A 19,050-nucleotide genomic window follows, 5' to 3' on the forward strand; every position below is an offset into this window, starting at 1 on the left:
TCAGAGCTCTCTGTCTAGAACGGGAGACATTACACAGAACCGCCTGAATAAATGCAAAGCTACAGTGTGGCAGGTACTCAGGAGAGGTTCCCAGGGCTGTGGAGGCCCACAGTGGGGACCTGACTTAATCAGGGAAGGCTTCCTTGAGGAGATACTGACTGAGTAGAAAACCAAGGGACATGTATGAGTTATTCGATCAAATAGGAATGACGAGTATGTTCCATGCAGAAGTAACAGTAGGTGCAAATTCCTGTGGTAGGCAGGACTAAGAAACGGTTAGTGTGGCTGGATCATAGAGAACAAGAAGCATGGGGTGGGGAACTTCCCTGATGGTCCAGTGGTTAAGAATCCACCTTGCAAAGCAGGGAACGTGGGTTTCATCCCTGGTGGGAGAACTAAGATCCCAAATGCCACGGAGCAACTAAGCCCATGTTTGGCAACGGAAGATCCTGCGTGATGCAATGAAGATCCCGTGCACCTCAACTAAGACTTGATGTAGCCAAATAAATAAATGAATAACTTTAAAAAAAGAAGTGTAGGGTGGGATGCAGCTAGAGAGGCAGACAGGTATAGAACTTCAAAGCTTGGGGGGCCTGCTGTACATGACCTCCAGGCTGCCCATCTGTCCATGTGTTCATCTGTCCACGCAGTCACTCAGCCTTCCTCCAATCTCCTACCCAGTTCATTCATCACCCTCTCACTCGTTTGCTTACTGAATGAGGGACCATTTATCGTGGCAGGACCTCAGTGTCCTGTTCGAGAGGCAGAGCCCTCAGGGAGCTCCCAGGGACGGGAGAATTAGTTTCATCACACTGTGACATAACATGTCCATCTGTACAAGGTGGTTCAGCAGGCAGTCACCACCCTGGAGGCTAAGTGTCTCCCATGGTTCAAGCTTCCTAAGGCAAAGCAACATCAACCCCTCCAGGGAGATCTTCCAGCCACACAATTCTTCCTGGCACCTAACCTCATTCCTTTCGGCAACAAAAGTAGCCCACTTCTCATAGCCCCAAGGTGGGGAGTGTTTCTGATGGCCCTTTTCACTGACCCTTCTTTTGGGTTCTGAGGCATCTCTGTCCCAGATGAACACAGGGAAAATTGGTCAGGTCTCCCTCAGATATCAGAATCCAGTTCCAGACACTGCCTGTTCTGGGAATAAAAAATAGGACAGAAATCCCAAATGTCCCTCAGTTCCAGCCACACACTCCCACTCTTCACTCCTCCTTGAACTATTTGTCCTCTGCTTGTGACATCACAGTGGTCTCTATGGCAACCAATTGTGAGGTCACCAGTCCTTAAAGCAACAGTGTCTGTAGGGCCAGACAATGGTCAGGAAGAGACAGGGAGAAGGCAAAACGGAGGCTTGAGAAGAAAACCAGCTTCTATGCAAAAAGTACAAGGCCATTCTAGACCCATGGGAGAGAGGAGGACTCTATTCTAGCCCATCCACAGGGAGGTAAAACCAGCTTATTGACTTTGTCCCTCATTGAAAAGCTTCTACACTGACAAACAGCCCCTGTGAAATTGCCCATGAAGGGAGAACTTCATCTAATCCCACCCAGATGGGCTGTAGACAGTGATGGGATGTGGTAAGCAGCATCCTGGGATCACTGAGGTGGCCCCATGTATCACTGGGAAGTGAGGTAGGAGCATGGTTCTGTTCTCAGCCCCATTGGCCTAGAGGGGCTGCCAGGACCTGGCCCATGTTTGAGCCTTGATCTTATCAGGGAAGGAGAGAGGATGTGAAGGTGCCAAGGAGGGGGAAATTGCTGATACTTCTCAGGAAGGACTAGGCAGGCCTGCTGGCTCCCCCGAGATCATATTAGTGGTTTGCAAGAGCAAGGCCTTCTGGAAAGGGAGACTGATCATCAAGAGGCTGGCAGGGGGAAATGTCCCTGGTGGTCCAGGACTTCCCTAGTGGCTCAGACAGTAAAGAATCCACTTGCAATGTAAGAGACATGGGTTTGACCCCTGGGTCAGGAAGATCCCCTGGAGAAGGGAAAGGCTACCCACTCCAGTATTCTTGCCTGGAGAATTCCATGGGCAGAGGAGCCTGGTGGGCTACAGTCTATGGAGTCTCAGAGAGTCAGACATGACTGAGTGACTAACACTTTCACTTTCTAGAGGCTACGACTCCATGTTCCCAATACAGGGAGCCCCAGTTTGATCCCTGGTCAGGAAACGATCTACAAGTTGCAAATAAGAGTTCCCAGGCTGCAACTAAAGATTCTGCGTGTCACAATTAAAGATCCAGCATGCTGCAACTCAAGATCCCTCAGGCCGCAAAGAAGATTGAAGATCTGTGTGCCACAACTAAGACCCCATGCAGCCAAATAAATTAGTTTAAAAAAAAAGAGGCTGGGGGCATCCCGAATAGTGACCAGGCTTCAAATTCAGATCTGAGTTGAATTCATCCCAGCCTTTAACTTGCCTTGAGCAAGTCTCTGATCCTCTCTGGGCTTCCACTTCTTTGCATATAAATGGAACACCATGCCACTTACCTTTCTTAGAAATATTCAATAAGATAACCTGTAGGAATGCTTGGCACATAATAGGTGCTCAATAAATGCTTTTTATAGTTTTCTATCCTCTCAACCGTTAGCCTGGGGTTTGCATATTATATGTGTGTCATGAATGTTTGGACTCTAAATGCAGTGTAAGAACAGAGGGCAGTATTTAGAGCAAGAGAAGTCAGTGGATCTGGGTTCAAATCCTGATCCTTACCAGCTATAAGCTTTCAAGCTAATTGTCTTACAGTTTCCTTAAACTGTGAAATGGGAACTCATGATAGTATTGTCCTCATAGGATTGCTTAGGACTAAACGAGGTAGGGAGAGAGCAAGCCTGGCGCCTGTGAAATGCAAGTGCATGGTGGTGATTGTGCTCAGCCTTGAGTGGTTCTGCGTATGCTGCACAGTCTCTGTTCACTGTCAGCTTGAAGGGAGTGCCAGTAATCTGCAGGGCGTCTGGAGCCAGAGAGCAGGTCAGCCTCAGACAGGGTCAGAGCAGGGCCGCCTCCCCAGGAAGGGGTCAGCACTTCCTGTTTGGGCTCCCCCACGTGGATCCTCAGGACTGCCGCCCAGCTCATGCCCGTCGCAGCGGCTGGGTCCCCAGCTGGGCTGTGCAGTGCACGCTCAGTCGCGTCCGACTCTTTGCGACCGCATGAACTGCAGCCCGCCAGGTTTCTCTGTCCATGGGATTCTCCAGGCAAGAATACTGGAGTGGGTTGCCATTTCCTCCTCCAGGAAGTGAGGGCTGGACTGTGTCTCACACTCTGTGAAGCCCACGCCAAGGCCTGATACAAGGCAGAGGTTCAGCAGCAGTTCAGGTGAACTGAGTTAGACGCTGTCTTGATAATCCTGTGCCGGTTAACATGAAGTCTGCATATATATATACCCCACGGCAGGCTCTGGCCTAAGCATTTTGCCTGCTGTTGAACCTTTGAGGTAGATGTTATTATCCACTTTTAAAATGAGGAAGCAGAGAGGCTAAGTAACCTGCTCAAGGTCACACAGCTTGTAAGCAACAATGGGCCCAGGATTTCAGCCCAGGCTACCTGGCTCTAGAACCTGCACTCTCATGTTAACCCCAGCCTCATGGGCCCTGTCCAGCTGTTTTGCACATCTTCAGACAGGAGTTTTCTCCCCTAGCTCTGCCCACCCCATCCCTCTCATCTTCCGACTGAGCCTGGGCCCAAGGCTGCCCAAAGAATGCAAATTCCCTCCCCCGCCCCACCTGCCTCAGCCATCCCCCTCCCCCTCTGTTCAAATAAAGCTCCTGCTGCCGCTGCCACAGCTGAAACCACCACCGGATCCTTTGCTTATTTCAAGTCCTCCTAAATCTTGTTGAGTTCTTAACTTATTAAAGATAAGCACATGGAAATAGGGAGCAAATCTCTTTATTTATGACATAATCTCCAGCCCAGAAAAGCGGCAGGAACAGTGTTGCCTATATTAGGGAACCAATAGGAAAAAAATCAATTAGATCCGCCAGAGCGATTCGCTATTAACTTTCTTCTGATGTTTCTCTTAAGGCTGGCCATGGGGGTCTCCACCAGCCGCCAAGCCAGAGGAGAGGAGAGCTTTGTAGGAACAGAAGCAGGAATGTCACAAGGAAGGCAGCAGACCAGGCTCCCAGACAGATGCAGGAGTCTCTCCATCCCGGTCTCCTTCACGGCTTTCCAAACCTCAGCCAGGAAGTCCTTATGGTGATCTGACCTCCATGTTTCTTGCTTCAGTTTCAGCTGGTGTCTTCAGAGGCAATGAGAGTCAGCTGGTTATTCTTTGCTTCCTGCCGACCAGAACCACAAAGTCTAATCAGATTTCTGTTAGATCTTTTGAGGGCAGGAGCCTCTTCTTCCTGCAAGAATGTTATTCTGGAGGGGCTCTTGTGGAATGATTTTTAGCAGAGTCGTCTTCTGCTGGGTAACACTGCCTGGGACCTGCACCCACACCATGAGGTCTTCACGTCCACCTGTGCCTACCTTCTAAACTGTCTCCCAGAGAAAGGGGTCTGTCTTACTCCTGAGCAAGTGGGATGTCCTGGCTCCCATAGTAACCCAGAGTCTCCTCAAAGCAAGCATGGCTTCTTTCCTAGTTTTCCCTCAGGGCTAGGCAAATAGCACGTGCTCAGTAAATATCACAGAATCAATAATTATTATAATAATAACTCCATTGACTGAATGCTCACCCTGTGAATGCCAAGAAGGGTGGGTGCTTTGTTACCCAGAGCAAGACCCTTCGCTTCTCCTTGAACCATCAGCCCAGAAGAGGTCTTGAGCTTTATTTTGCTTTGTTTTGTCTTCTTTTTCTGCCCAAGAACAGCAGGAGCAGCAGCTCTGAGTAGTAGTATAATCCTCATTTTACAGAGGAGGAAAGAGACTCAGAAATAACATGTCTAGGCTAATAAGTGAATGATTTGTTCTATCCATCTACTTTTGGTCCTGAATAAGTCCTTCTTGAGGTCTAACCTAAATGTTGTCTGTGTCAGCAGTAGCAGTTCCTTCTCTGTCCCACGGAAGCGGAGAACGGCATCACCACCCAGGTAGACTTCTCTCAGTTTAGGAGCGTCCACCAGCTCTTGGTACAGGTTGACCCACAATGAATATTAAACACCAAACTTCACAGAGGCCAGCCCTGCAAGGCAGGCAATGAAGCCACCCTCCTCACGCCTGTTCATTATTATAATTAATATTGAGCCGGGGTTGCTGGTGATCTTGCCCTCACCAGGTATTTGGGCTATTTTAGAAGCGTATTCAGATCAATGACAGACAGCTCCAAATAGATAAACTCCCTGCCATCTAGACGAATCAATTGCAACACTGCTGTCACAACAAGCCCAAGAAATCAATCTGATTTCGGGCGACATGGTAACTCAGCACTGGGCAAGCTGGTTTTAATTTCCCCGTGGCCGAGCCCAGCTTCCTCTGCTCACTGAAGCACTCCTCTTTCCCAGCTGGTGTCTCGTGCACACAGGTGCCCAGGGTCCTTGGAGAGCTTAGGCCAAGGGGGGCAGTCGTATGGAGGACAGGGGGACTAGGAGGTCGTGTGACCTTGAAGAAGGCTCTTGAACCCCCAAACCCAGGAGGAGCTGACTCAGCCCCGCTGTTGGGAACCTCATTTTGCTGGCTTCAGCTCCGATTTTCCGCTGCCCTCTGCAAAAAGCAAGCCTGGGAGCCTTTCTGGGCTGCCTCCCAAATCAGGAGTCACAGAGGTAGCTTGCCTACCTCAGGCATTAGGACAACTGCCCTTCTTGGTCTTGGAGACGGAGTTTGTCTAGCAGGGCAGCAAAAAAGCTCACCAGATCAGACAAAGCCATTTACTGGGTGCTTACTTTATGCCCAGGGAGGTAAGCTTAGAACTTAACACACCTCATCTTCTTAATCTCCGCAACAGCCCAAAGAGAGGAAGCAATTTCTACATTTTGTAGAAGAGGAAACCAAAACTCAGAGAGGTTAAAGAACTTGTTCTGGTTAAGACAGCTTGTAATGGATGCAGCCTGGATTTAACCCAGGTCTATTAGACTCCTGTCCCTAAGCCTTAGCTGCCACTCTATCCTAAAGACACCATCAGAGATGCCTCTCACACTCCCCCTGCTTGAATCCTGTCTGGTTAAATGAACCCATTACTTTTCCTCCAACCTGCCAGGGAAAGGAGCCTCTCAGGAATTCTGACAATTAGCAATTATTCCCTGAATTTTCACCTGATGCTCCAGGTACTGAGTTGAGGGTGCTGAGGAGATGATAAGAAGGTCAAGAGGCCAGCTGGCCACCTTCCTGCACCTCGTCCATTACTCCCCTCCCCTCTCCCACCCTATTAGTCTATCTGTGTGGTGAGACGTGGGGCCTTGGACAGCCTGCAGGGTGTTGGGAGATGTGACTTTGGAGTCAGCTGATTTGGGCTCAGATTCTAGCCCATTCAGTAGAATATCCGGGGCAAGTCTCTTAACCTCTTGGCATGTCTCTTATCTGATCTCGACAAAATGAAGACACTTTGTTGTTGCTCAGTCGCTCAGTCGTGTCTAACTCATTGAGACCCCATGGATTGCAGCACACCAGGCTTCCCTGTCCTTCACTATCTCCTGGAGTTTGCTCAAACTCATGTCCATTGAGTCGGTGATGCCATCTAACCATCTCATCCTCTGTCATCCCTTCTCCTCCTGCCTTCAATCTTTCCCAGCATTAGGGTCTTTTCCAATGAATCAGCTCTTCCCATCAAGTAGCCAGAGTATTATCGGAGCTTCAGCTTTAGCATCAGTCCTGCCAATGAACAGTCAGCGTTGATTTCCTTTAGGATTGACTTGCTTGATCTCTTTGCTGTCCAAGGGACTCTCAAGAGTCTTCTCCAACACCACAGTTCCAAAGAATCAATTCTTCGGTGCTCAGCTTTCTTTACGGTCTAACTCTCATGTCCATACATGACTACTGGAAAAACCATAGCTTTGACTAGATGGGCCTTTGTCAGCAAAGTGACATCTCTGCTTTTTAATATGCTGTCTAGGTTTGTCATAGCTTTCTTTCAGGGAGCAAGTGTCTTTTAATTTCATGGCTGCAGTCACCATCCACAGTGATTTTCGAGCCCAAGAAAATAAAACCAAGGATAATAATAAAATAACAACAATAAAAAAAAAAAGGATAATAAAATAAAGGCAAGGATACAAACAGAACAAAAGGGAGTTGGTCAGATGGGGATGGGGGCTGGGAGCCCTCCTGTTCCAGCCCTTCCCTCACCCCCAGCCCCATAGTAACTGCCCCCTGCACCCCAGGTGCTGTGACCAAGCCCTGGGCCTGGCTATTTTTCTGGGTCCGACACCATCTCTCACCTGACAGCTACCGTGAGCCTGTTTGGGTTTTGAGCATGACAATTTAGGTGCGAAGTGGGCAAAGCTGCCCCTGGCCATAGGGAAGCCACATAGCTACATCCTTTGGGGGTTGGGTTTGGGCATTGCAGCTGTAGACGCTTGGGTCTGGGGACCAGATGGCCCTGGACTATGAAGAAGGGTCTTCTATCTGTCCCAGGGAGCTTGAGCTGGCTCTTGTAGGGGTAGACAGTTGTTCATCAGGCTCTGCATCTTATGTCTTCCCTGAGGGAGGCAGGGGCGTCTGAACCTTGAAACCTAGCAATGGAGAGTGACATATAATACCCCACAGCTAGGGAGTGACAGAAGCAGATTCAAACCCAGGCCTGTGTGACTCCAGAGGACTGGGGCTGCCTGGAGTCCCTCTTCCCTGTGTGGAGGCTGCTCCTCACACTCCGTTTCGCATCTATCAGCCTTTTGACCCACCAAATACAGGGCATGAAGAGAGAAACTCAGAAGAAAGCAAGAGGGAATGGGAGTAGATGCTGGAAAGACTTCCAGATGCAGGAGACTGTCTCTAGGAGAGGTTATTCAAGAGGCAGTACTGTCTCTGGGGCGGTTTCAGTTGGGGTCTCAATTCAGCTGTCCACCCACCCCCCGTGACTCCCACTTCTTGAAAGCTACTGAGAGACAAGATGACCTCTGATGAGTGTGACTTTTTTTTTTTAATATTTATTTTTGGCTACATGGGGGTCTTAATTGCTCTGAGTCATGTGGGATCTTAATGCCCCCACCAGGGATAGAACCTACATTCCCTGCATTGGAAGGCGGATTCTTAACCACTGGACCATCAGGGAAGCCCCTTCTCTATTTTTTGAATAGGCAGTACCTGCCCATGTTTCAAAAAATAAAGGTACAAAAAATGAGCTGGCTCAGTGAAAGGTCTCCCTCCCACCCAAGTCTCCCAGTTCCCCTCCCCAGGGGAAGCAATGTTCTGTTTCCCATCCACACATATACAAGCAAATAGGGACACATATTCTCTTTCCTTCGTCTCATTTTTAACACACAAGATGCAGCTTAGCCGGGCACGCTGTTCTCTGCCTTGCTTTTGTCACCTGACAATATATCTTGGAGATTACTCTGAATCAGTACATAAAGAGCTGCCTTCCTCTTAGGTGTCTTTTTATGGTCACAGGCTTCTCAGGGAGCTCAGAAGTAATCACATCTGGTTTGATTAGCTCCACATTTCCATTTATGACTACCCCGCCCAGAGAGGGCAGGAAAGCGCTCCAAGGTCACGCAGCAAGGACTAAAGATGCGCGCGGGCTTCTGCCCCCAGCTCCGGCCTCGGTTCCTGCTCCCCCAACCCCGGGCCACCTCGAAGCAGAGGCTGCTCAGGCAGGGGAAGGAGAGAGAGGGGGGCGTCTCTAATTGAAATGCTCCCCGCGCTGCGCGTTTGCAGCCGGCACCTGGCGGCGCGCGGTGCGGGTGAAGGTGCGGCCGGCCTGGGGCGCCGGGCGCGCCGGGGCGGGCGGCGGCCGAGCGCCCACGTGGGAGCAGGCGAGGCCGGCCGAGTCTCCGGGAAACCCGCGCCGCCTGCTTCTCGGTAATGAGCTCCCGGGGCCGAGGTGAGCTTTCCTCGCTGCTCACACGGCAGTCGCGTGGCACCAAAGAAAACGGCGATTTTTTTTTTTCTTCGTGCCTGACAGCTCATTAGAAGAATTAATTTACTCCAGCGTTTGCAGTTTAAAGGACATTATTTACTGGTTAATTGTTGTTATTACAAAATGTTAAATATCATTATTTATTTCCCAGGTCCTGACAGCTTCTCTGACAGGAAATTATTAGGTGAGACGGGATCACCGGTGGGTGTCCCTGTGCCGAGCAGCGTGAAGGTGGGGGGTGGGGTGGGGATCACCCGTGGGCCTGGGTCTCTGAGCAAGGGAGACACTTCGAGGGCAGGATGTTGGGGGCTGTCTAGATCCTGCCTGCCCCCCCACCCAGGGGGCTGCCTGGAAGCCGCTTCCACTTTGGGGGCCCCTCTGTTCTGACTGGGCAGCGTCCTCGCCTTACAGTCTACCCAGCCATCACCCGCTTTTCTGTCTGAGGGAGAAGGTTGATTAGGCTCATTTTACAAGTTAGGAACCTGAGGCTCATACACAGGTGGCAGGCTGGGTGCTGACAGATGAGATGATCTGGGATTTAGAAGAGAGCGCTGTGGTCTGAGACCTGACGCCCAGCCCAGGGAAATGTGAATTTTGGGGCTGTCTTCAAACAATGGTTCTTCAGACAAGGCCTTCCATTCTATCCTTTCCTGCCCAGGAAACTGCCAGCAGCAGGTTGCCTCAAGGAAAATTTGAAGAACCAAAGGGAAATGAAAAGTGCTTTGAAAAAGTATGAAATTGAGCTCAACCAAGCCATTATTGTTGCTATGCTGTAAATTATTGCAAAGTTATTTCTGGCTGCCAGCCTGGTTTATTTTAGACCCTACCTCATTTCTTCCAGGTTATAGGTCCTAATTCCTTGTCTGGTGAGAAAGAGTCGAAACACTATTGGAGTGAATCCTGACCAGATTCAGAAACTAACTATAGCTTGGAGAGTTGTACAGATTCTCAGAAGATCAGGGCTTGTCATCCTTCAGAGGTCTTCTCCACCAGCCCCTCAGTTTATTTTATTGCAGTGTTAAATTTTTAACAATTTTATTCATTTTTCAAGTAGGTAGTTCATGCCCAAGGTGCAAAATTCCAAACGCATTAAATAGTATATGGTGAACAGTCTTTCTCACTCCTCCGAGGCAGCCAATGTTATTGATTCTTTGTTTTGACTATATTTAAAAATAGCATTGTTTCCCTTTTTTGTTCATGTAGAAAATACAATTATTCCTGCAGAAGGAAATAAAAATCATATCCAATCCCACTATTCAGCGGTGAATACTGTTGATGTCTTGGTGTATACTCAGGGAGCCTTTTCTCTGCACTGACACACACATCTCTAGTTACAGACTTGCATATTGTTGTTTATTTGCTCAGTTGTGTCCTGTTCTCTTGTGACCCTATGGACTGTAGCCCACCAGGTTCCTCTGCCCAAGGGATTCTCTAGGCAAGATTGCTGGAGTGGGTTGCCATTTCCTCCTCCAGGGGATCTTCCCAATCCTGGGATTGAACCCATGTCTCCTGCATTGCAGGTGGATTCTGTACCACTGAGCCAACAGGGAAGCCCACAGATTTGCATAACCTGAGTTTGTCACTTGTTTACATTAAATATTTATTCTTCAAAAATAAAGTTCTGAGAGGATACGTGCTAAACTGATAATTGGTATCTTGAGGAGAGGAACTGGATTGGGTTAGGAAAAGGGGGAACTTTGTATTCATTATACAGGATTTTTTTTAGAATGCAAATATATTTGTATATTGCTTCCCCCCAATATTCCAGAATCTACTTTTAAATGACTCCATCAGAAGGCTATTATTTAACCAATCCTTTCTTATTGTGGTCTGAAGATGTCTGCTGGTTTTGCTCTTATCAACAAAGCTGGGGGGTGGACACTTGTACATCTCTGCACACTCATCCATTGTTTCCTTGGGGCAGTTTCTAAGAAATGGAATTGCTAAAGGGAATGTATACTTTAAGGGCTTTTTGATCCATCATGTCAATTTTCCTTCCTTCAGGGCTGTTTCAATCTCCCATTCCACCACCCGCTCCCCACCCCCACTTCTGATTTGTTCAGCACAAAAGTATCAGGTTTGTGAGATAGTAGGGCAAAGCCAGGGGAGGCTGGCACTGTTTCTTCTCTGGGTGATGTTCAAGAAGAGGGCAGTGTGTGATTTGAGATGCCTCAGACCCCTGGGATCCTCTCAGGAGTCCCAGAGGGGACCTCAGTGCTCAGATGAGCCAAACCCTCAGGCCGGGATGGCAGGGGTCTCAGCAAGTCCTAATCACAACGTCGAAGGTTTGTGTATCAAGCATCTGGGTCTGGATCCAGATCCTTCCTCCAGGCATCCGAGCAGAGGGTGAGTGCAGCCCCACTCTCTGTGAGGGTCTCCAGGCTAAAGGCACAGCTGGGATGCTTCCTCTCAGAGCTCTTCCAGTCCATGAGAGTGACATCCCTCAAGATCATGTGGCGCATGGAGCACCTTCCAATTCCTACTTCCTCTAAATGTCACAGTCAGTCTTCTCTTTGATTCTAGGCGCTCGTTGCTGCCCAGGTCTTGTGGATCTTACCTGCAGCCTTTGCTCCCTAAGATTCTCTGGCAAGTTGACCTATCCCATCTGGAAGGCTTCCAGAGGAACAAGAGGGACACGAGATAGACTTGTTGATTTAATATTGAAAAGAGGGCATTCTGAAAGCTCCTCTCCTCCCTGGAGCCCAGCATCTTGATGGTAGCTGAGGTTTCCTCTTGCTGGGGCGAAAAGAGAACGCCCACGATTGCATCTCATTGGTGAGATGAATAATACATTTGAAGCATCTCACAAACTGTGTTTGATCCGCCTAAAGCTTCAACCGTTAACGTATTTCTCTTTATCCCCAGCAAGGGAGGGCTGGGAACTGTCAACATTTTCCTTTTTGCCTAATTTGTGCTTTCTCCATCAAGAGAAAAGCAGGGGCTAGGGGAGGGAAGGAAAAGGAAAAGAGAATGGTAGTGACACATACTCCCTGGAAAAATTCAATGAGTCACAGGACTGGGGGTTGCTCCTGTGGCCTGGGGACCACTGGGGTCACCTGATCAGAGCAGGGGCAGGGTCTCTGAGGGGAGAGGATCTGCTGTGGGTGCGGGGCCTGTTTGCAGCACTGTGTGCCTAAGAAGTTGATCCTTGGAAGGGCCCATCTCCAGTGTTTCTGAAAATGCTTCCCAGAGGTGAGAAGTTGAGGCTTTTCAGCTGCCAAGCACAGAAGATGCTCTGTTCTCCTCATGGAAGGTGCAGAGTAATGATGTTAAAAATGGCCACTGACTGGGACTTCCCCGGTGGTTCAGAGGTTAAGATTCTGCGCTCCCAACGCAGGGGGCCAAGGTTCGATCCCTGGTCAAGGAACTAGATCCCACATGCCTCAACTAAGAGTTTACATGCTGCAACTAAAGTCTCATATGCCTTTACTAAGACCCAGAGCAGCCAAACAAACAAAACACAAAAGTGCCCCTGACTGACCTCAGGGGCCAGGCGCTGTGTTGGTGTTTAAACTTACAAGCCTTTAGTCCCTTCTTATTTTACTCTGGGGGGTAACCTTAAGTTCTAAGGATCTTATCCAAGGTCACCCTGATTGTCCATGTCAGGCTATCTGGCCTAGAAGTTCATGTTCTTAACCACAGGGCTGTTCTGTCTCTCAACTAGGCTCTGATCCTTTGCCAGACCTGTCTCCTGCTCTGGAAGGACAGAGAAGAAGAGAGAAGAGGTTATGAGCACAGACTCTGGAGTTGGGAATCCTGGCTCCTTCTCCTCACCTCTCACTGTGCCTTAGTTTCCTCATGTGTAAAATGGAGACATTAACAATAGTACCCAACCTCATAGAATTGTGGTGAGGATTAAAGAAGTAAATATGCTCAGGTTCTCAGAGCCTGGAGCATAGGAAACACTGCTGCTGCTGCTGCTGCTAAGTCATTTCAGTCGTGTCCGACTCTGTGAGACCCCAGAGATGGCAGCCCACCAGGCACCCCCGTCCCTGGCATTCTTCAGGCAAGAACACTGGAGTGGGTTGCCATTTCCTTCTCCAATGCATGAAAGTGAAAAGTGAAAGTGAAGTCGCTCAGTCGTGTCCGACTCTTCGCGACCCCATGGACTACAGCCTACCAGGCTCCTCCATCCATGGGATTTTCCAGGCAAGAGTACTGGAGTGGGGTGCCATTGCCTTCTCCAGTAGGAAGCACTAGGAAGCACTAACTACGTGTATTTGCCTTTATGTGGGATCTTCTGAACCAGGGATCAAACCCATGTCCCCTGCATTGGCAGGTGGATTCCTAACCACTGGACCACCAGGGAAGTCCTCCCAACTGATCTCAAACTTATTTCATCTTCTCTTTTGGGACTGCCTGTCTGTCCCAATCCACCTTATTTCCCATCCCCCTTCCCCTGCCCAGCCTGGCTTAGGGCCCCACTGTCAGACCCCCTAGGTTCTTAGAGGGCCCCCTGTGATTCCCAGAATTCTGCAGACAGAAATCAGATTTCAGCAGGTCTTTTGCCTGATTTCTAATAGGTCCTTTCACTCCCATGGATCTTACCGATGTTCATGGCTCTTTTATCTTTTGCAGCCCCCATACAGGAAACACCCATCCCCTAGGTAACCAGCAGCGCAGGAGGCGGAGCACAGAGAGAGATGGCTTCCCTGGGAGGCAAACAGAGCAGACAGTCTCCAGCGGGGAAGGGACGGAGGATGGAGAGTGATTTTCCTAATACCTGACAATGAGTCTGCCATCCTGAGCCATTCTTTGCTGTACTTTCACAGGCATCACCCTTCCCTGCGGGGAAGCTAGTAGTTGTGTCCACCCTCAAGCCCCTCCCATCGCGGAAGTGTGACACAGGAGGGAGAAGTCTGCCAAAGCAAGTACTGAAGCTGGATTTTGGAGCGGACATCCTTACAGGTGGTGAGAGGGTAGTTCTGGTGATGCGGAACCTCTCCCAGCAGGGCCAGGCAGCCCCAGTGGTCCCCAGCAGACTGACCTGTGTGCCTGCCCAGTGCCCCAGAACCCGTCTGTTCAGGCCTGGCATCCCACGGATGTGGCATTCTGCTCAGCAGCTTAGAGCACAGACGGGAGGGCGGGCATTGCGGAGAATCGATTTGCGGGAGCAGCGGGGGCTTTCTCTTCCTCCCTACTTCCCTGGTCTTTGATCTCCTGTCCTTCCTTCATAGTTCCATTTTTCCCCTCCTTCCTCCCTTGATGTCTCCTTCTTTCTCTCCCTTTGGCAGAATCACAGCAGCTCCCTAGAAGGCAGGTGTGATGAGGGGTTTAGGGGTAGGGGCGGGGAGCAATCTTTTGTCCTCTTGTTCTTTCTGACAGAGTGGGACCTCGCTGCCCAAGGTACCAGCCTCCGACCCAAGTTCTGAGAGGAAAGGTTTGACCACAGTGAAAGGACACACACACACACACACACACACACTTGGACAGAAAGAGCTGAAACAGAGAGAAAGAAATCTAGAAAGACAGGGAGAGGCAAAGAGAGAAAGACAGAGACAAGATTCAGAGCATCGAAACAGTGAAAGGCAGAGACGTGGAGAGTCAGAGACAATGAAAAAAAGAAAATTCAGCAAATTAAAAATTTTACAACCATCCAGCAAGTCTGCAAAAATGATCTTCCCTGCGGTCTTTCATTTATCTCATTATCTGACTCCTAATGTGCTTTTTCCCCCTTTTCTTTTCTCGCCACACTTGGTGCAGAATCTTATTAGCTTTTTTTTTTTTCTGGCAGGGGCTTCATATAGTCTTTTTCATTACATTTCCTAATAAAAGCAATCACTAGGACAGCACGGCTGGAGGATTAAAAAGCCACCTCAGCAGCCTCTTGGCCAGCAGAGCCACGACTTGGTGTAGCCTCATTCATGCTGCCAGGGGAGCGGGCCAGCCCCGGCGGGCCGGATCAGGGAGGCCTGGGCTGTGCTGTGGAATGTTCCAGGACTGAGAGAGGCATTCCAGCAGGCTTGCAGGTGAACGATGTCATGGAGATGAGAAAACAGAAGAGCTGGAGGAGGTGGCCCCTACTTGGAGCTGTCTGAGGGCAGGGCCTGAACCCAGCACCGGCCTGACCCCAGTGTCCTGGTTTTGCTCCAGAGCAAAGAATATTTGGAGCCTTTCTCTTTGGACCTGTGGCTTACCTGGCAGCAAATTCTTTGGAGGTTCAGTGATGTCAAGTTTTCACCTTTTGAGAGTAGATCTTTTATATATATATATTATATTTATGTATGTATGTATTTGTCTGCACTGGGTCTAAGTTGCAGCCTGTGGGATCTAGTTCCCCGACCAGGGATTAAACCCCCAGCCCCCTGCGTTGTAAGCTTGGAGTCTTAGTCACTGGACCACCAGGGAAGTCCAGGGACTAGATTTGATTTTGTTATCCACACTTTTTTTGATGGTATAATTCATATAACATACAGTTTACCATTTTATTTATTTATTGGCCACATCACGGGGCTTGTGGGATCTTAGCTTCCTGACCTGGGTCTGAATCCGGACCTACGGCAGGGAGAGCACCAGGTCCTAATCACTGGACCAGCAGAAAATTCCCTATTTTTATTTTTAAACTTACCATTTTAACCATTTCAAGTGTCCAGTTCAGTGGCATTAAGTACATTTACATAGTTGGGCAATCTCACCTCCGTCCATTTCCAGAACTTTTTCATCACCTGTACTCATTAACAGTGACTCCCATTCCCCCCTCTCCCACCTCCAGGAACCCACCGTTATACTTTCTGCCTCTATGAACTTGACTGCTCTGGGCACCTCATATAAGTAGAATTATACAGTACTTGTCCTTTTGTGACTGGCTTATTTCACTTAGCTTAATGTCTTTAAGGTTCATCCATGTTACAACATGTGTTAGAATTTCATTCCACAGACAGAACAAACGTATGGATGCCAAGGGGGAAAGCGGGGTGGGATGAACTGGGAGAGTGGGACTGACATATACACACAGCGGATGCTATGTATAAGATCGATAATGAATGAGAGTCTATTGTATGGCACAGGGAACTCTTCTCAATTTTTTGTGGTGACCTAAATGGGAAGGAAATCCCAAAAAGAGGGGATTCATGTATATGTATAACTGATTCACTGTGCTCTACATTAGAAACTAACATAGCATTGTAAAGCAACTTTATGCCAATAAAAATTTAAAAATGTTTTTCATTCCTGTTTAAGGCTGAAAAATAATCCATCCTGTGAATATACCACATTTTGTTTATTCCACACTTTTTTCCCCCCACAAAATAGAAACATTTCTACTCACAGGAGGAGAGTGAAAAGAGAAAACTCATCTAGAGTTCCATCACATTAACATAACAATTCTTTCTTTTGTGTGTTTCTCTCTGTTGCTAATAATTGAATAATGCTGTCCTCCAAGGACCACTCGAGACCACTCTGAGAAAGCAGTGTGGCAAAGGATTTGGTGCTTGGAAAGGGTCAAAAGTTACCAGGAAACACATCTGATATATCAAGTTAAGGGAAAGAAAGGAACCCCCTATAAAATAACTTGACATTTTATTGCCCCAGGTTATAAACTGGCCCTGAAAGTATTTCGCACATTGCCCTCCAACACGATATGGGCCGCACACTGAGTGGTGCCCGATTAACAACACAGCCTCTCAGGGGGGGCGACTTTGAAGAGAACAATGGAAATATTTGGCTTAGTACTTTAAAAAATGTAAGTACAATAAAATTAAATTAAAGCAATTTTTAAATGACTTGCTCATCTGGGGGCCACTGGGGCCATTCCTGGTTAACTGCTTCATTTCTCAGATGCTTGGTCGGGGCTGATGGAGTCGAACCCAACTAGCATTTCTCAAAGACCAGAGGGCATCACAGGTTTGGGCGGCCATCAAGGAAAGGCATCATTGCAGAGTGTGTTGGTTTCAGCAGGGCATCTCCAACCTCAGCCACTGGTTCTGTTAATAAAGACAATGCCTTGTATGTGTGTGGTCCTTTGGGAACCTTTACCTTTCATTTTTTCCACTTTCCTCCAGGACGTTTTTCCTCTAAGTCTCTACAAGCCTCTGTCCCTTTCCTAGACCCCCCAAAATAGTAGACTCTGCTCAGAGAGAGTAGAAGCCCAGAGGCTACAAAGACAGCTTCACAGATGCCTTTTCCTTCCCTCCTCTTGTGTCAGAGCTCCTGAAATGAACCGTGGATTTCACTATTTTCCCTCTTTCCACATACGTCAAAAATGTTTATTTTCCATGTAGCCTTAAGAATTGGATCTTGGGACTTTCCTGGTGAGATCCTGTGGCTAAAAATCTGTGCTCCCAATGCAGGGGACCTGAGTTCAATCAGTGGTCAGGGAACTAGATCCCACACGTGGTAACTCAGAGTTCACATGACGCAGCTAAAGATCCTGCATGTTGTAATGAAGATGGAAGATCCCAACTGCTGCAACTAAAGTCCCATTGGAAGCACAAAGTGAAAGTTGCTTAGGTGTGTCTGACTCTTTTCGACCCTGTGGACTGTGGACTTTGCAACCGCTGAATTCTCCAGGCCAGAATACTGGAGTGGGTTGTCTTTCTCTTCTCCAGGGGATCTTCCCAACCCAGGGATCGAACCCAGGTCTCCCAAATTGCAGGCAGATTCTTTACCAGCTGAGCCACCAGGGACGCCCAAATAAATATTACAGACAAACAAACAGGGCTTCCCTGGTGGCTCAGTGGTAAAGGATCTGCCTGCCAATGCAGGAGACATGGGTTCAATCCCTGGTCTCGGAAGACCTCACATGCTGCAAAGCAACTAAGCCCATGAGCCACAACTATTGAGCCTGTGCTCTAGGGCCTGGGAATCACAACTGCTGAAGCCCTTTAACCCTAGAGCCCATTCTCTGCAACAAGAGAGGCCACCGCAGTGAGAAGCCCGAGCACCACAGCTAGAGAAAAGCCCAAGCAGCAAGAAAACCTAGCACAGTCAAAAATAAATGAATAAATAAAATTATTTAAAAAAACAAACAAAACTGGATCCTTTCCTTATATATACACACTCTCTGTTTTACGAATATCAGCCTTTCCTATTTCACTCTTTCTATTTCTGAGAAGCTGTCTCTTCCCTTCCATCAGTGCTCCGGGGGGCTTTAATTTTTCTTTTATTCTCAGCTTTCTATCAATCAAGGGGAGGGGAAAACACTTTATCTGAACCCTTGGTGTGCAACAGCAGCAACCAGCAGCTGCCAGGGCAGTGGGAACTTCATTTCCAGTGCTGACGTTTATAAATGTGGCACACAATACCAGTAGGGACTAGAATAAATCACATAGCTTCTCCAAAGATCCCCAGGGGCTGCTTTAGAGTCTCTTCCCATTGGGGGTCATGCTCCTCTTTCTTTGCAGGGGGTGGGGGTGTGGAAGGCTGTGATTTGCAACATGGACCAATCCACATTCTTGCCTACCCTCGGTGTAAGCCCTGAGCCCAGCACCCAGGATGCTCTGGAACAAGGATGCTCTGGGCCTGTCTCTGGATGTGGAGACAGGGCTTGGGGCTTGAAATCCAGGCTGGGGGTTGGAATATTGGCTCTGTCCCTTTCCAGCTATCAGTTTCCTCATCTGCAAAATGGGGCTAAAAATCCCTGCCCCGCCTACCTCCCAGGGCTGTTGTGAAGATCCAATGACCTGTCTGTAAAGCGAGGGCCTTTATGCAATGTACTGAAGGGTTGCTGCTGCTGCTAAGTCACATTAGTTGTGTCCGACTCTGTGCGACCCCATAGATGGCAGCCCACCAGGCTCCCCCGTCTTATTAAGGAACAAAAAAACCTTAAAACCAGCATTGTTCAGAGAGAGCTTTCTGGATGTGCTCTGGGCTGAGAGGTCTCAGCCCATTCCCTGAATCTCAGCTTTTTCTTTTTGTTTAAGAATTCTGGGCAAGGAGCGCTGATGATCTCCTCAAACACAGCTGGACCCTTCCCAATGTCTTTTCTAAGCTTTTCCTTCTGCCCCTCCAAATATCAAGAAAATACAGGTAGACAAATATGCTAGGTGGAGGGAGGAAGGGAAAGACAGAGAGAGACTGAGAGAGGGGGGTTTCCAAGGATGAGGCAGGAGACAGGGAGAGTTGCCTCATACCCTCTGTGTCACTGGGAACTC

At 48.6% G+C, this 19,050-nt stretch overlaps 1 long non-coding RNA gene across 1 annotated transcript; it reads left to right on the forward strand.

Annotated features, from left to right (window-relative positions):
• LOC132343027 (uncharacterized) lies at window positions 1–18,063 on the forward strand. The gene is made up of 3 exons (XR_009491673.1): window positions 1–1,456; window positions 13,732–13,867; window positions 14,285–18,063. It is a non-coding gene; the product is annotated as an uncharacterized lncRNA (long non-coding RNA).
• Window positions 18,064–19,050: the final 987 nt, after the last annotated feature.

Source organism: Bos taurus, chromosome 19 (genome assembly GCF_002263795.3).
Source record: "Bos taurus isolate L1 Dominette 01449 registration number 42190680 breed Hereford chromosome 19, ARS-UCD2.0, whole genome shotgun sequence".
In the NCBI taxonomy this organism is placed as follows: domain Eukaryota; kingdom Metazoa; phylum Chordata; class Mammalia; order Artiodactyla; family Bovidae; genus Bos; species Bos taurus.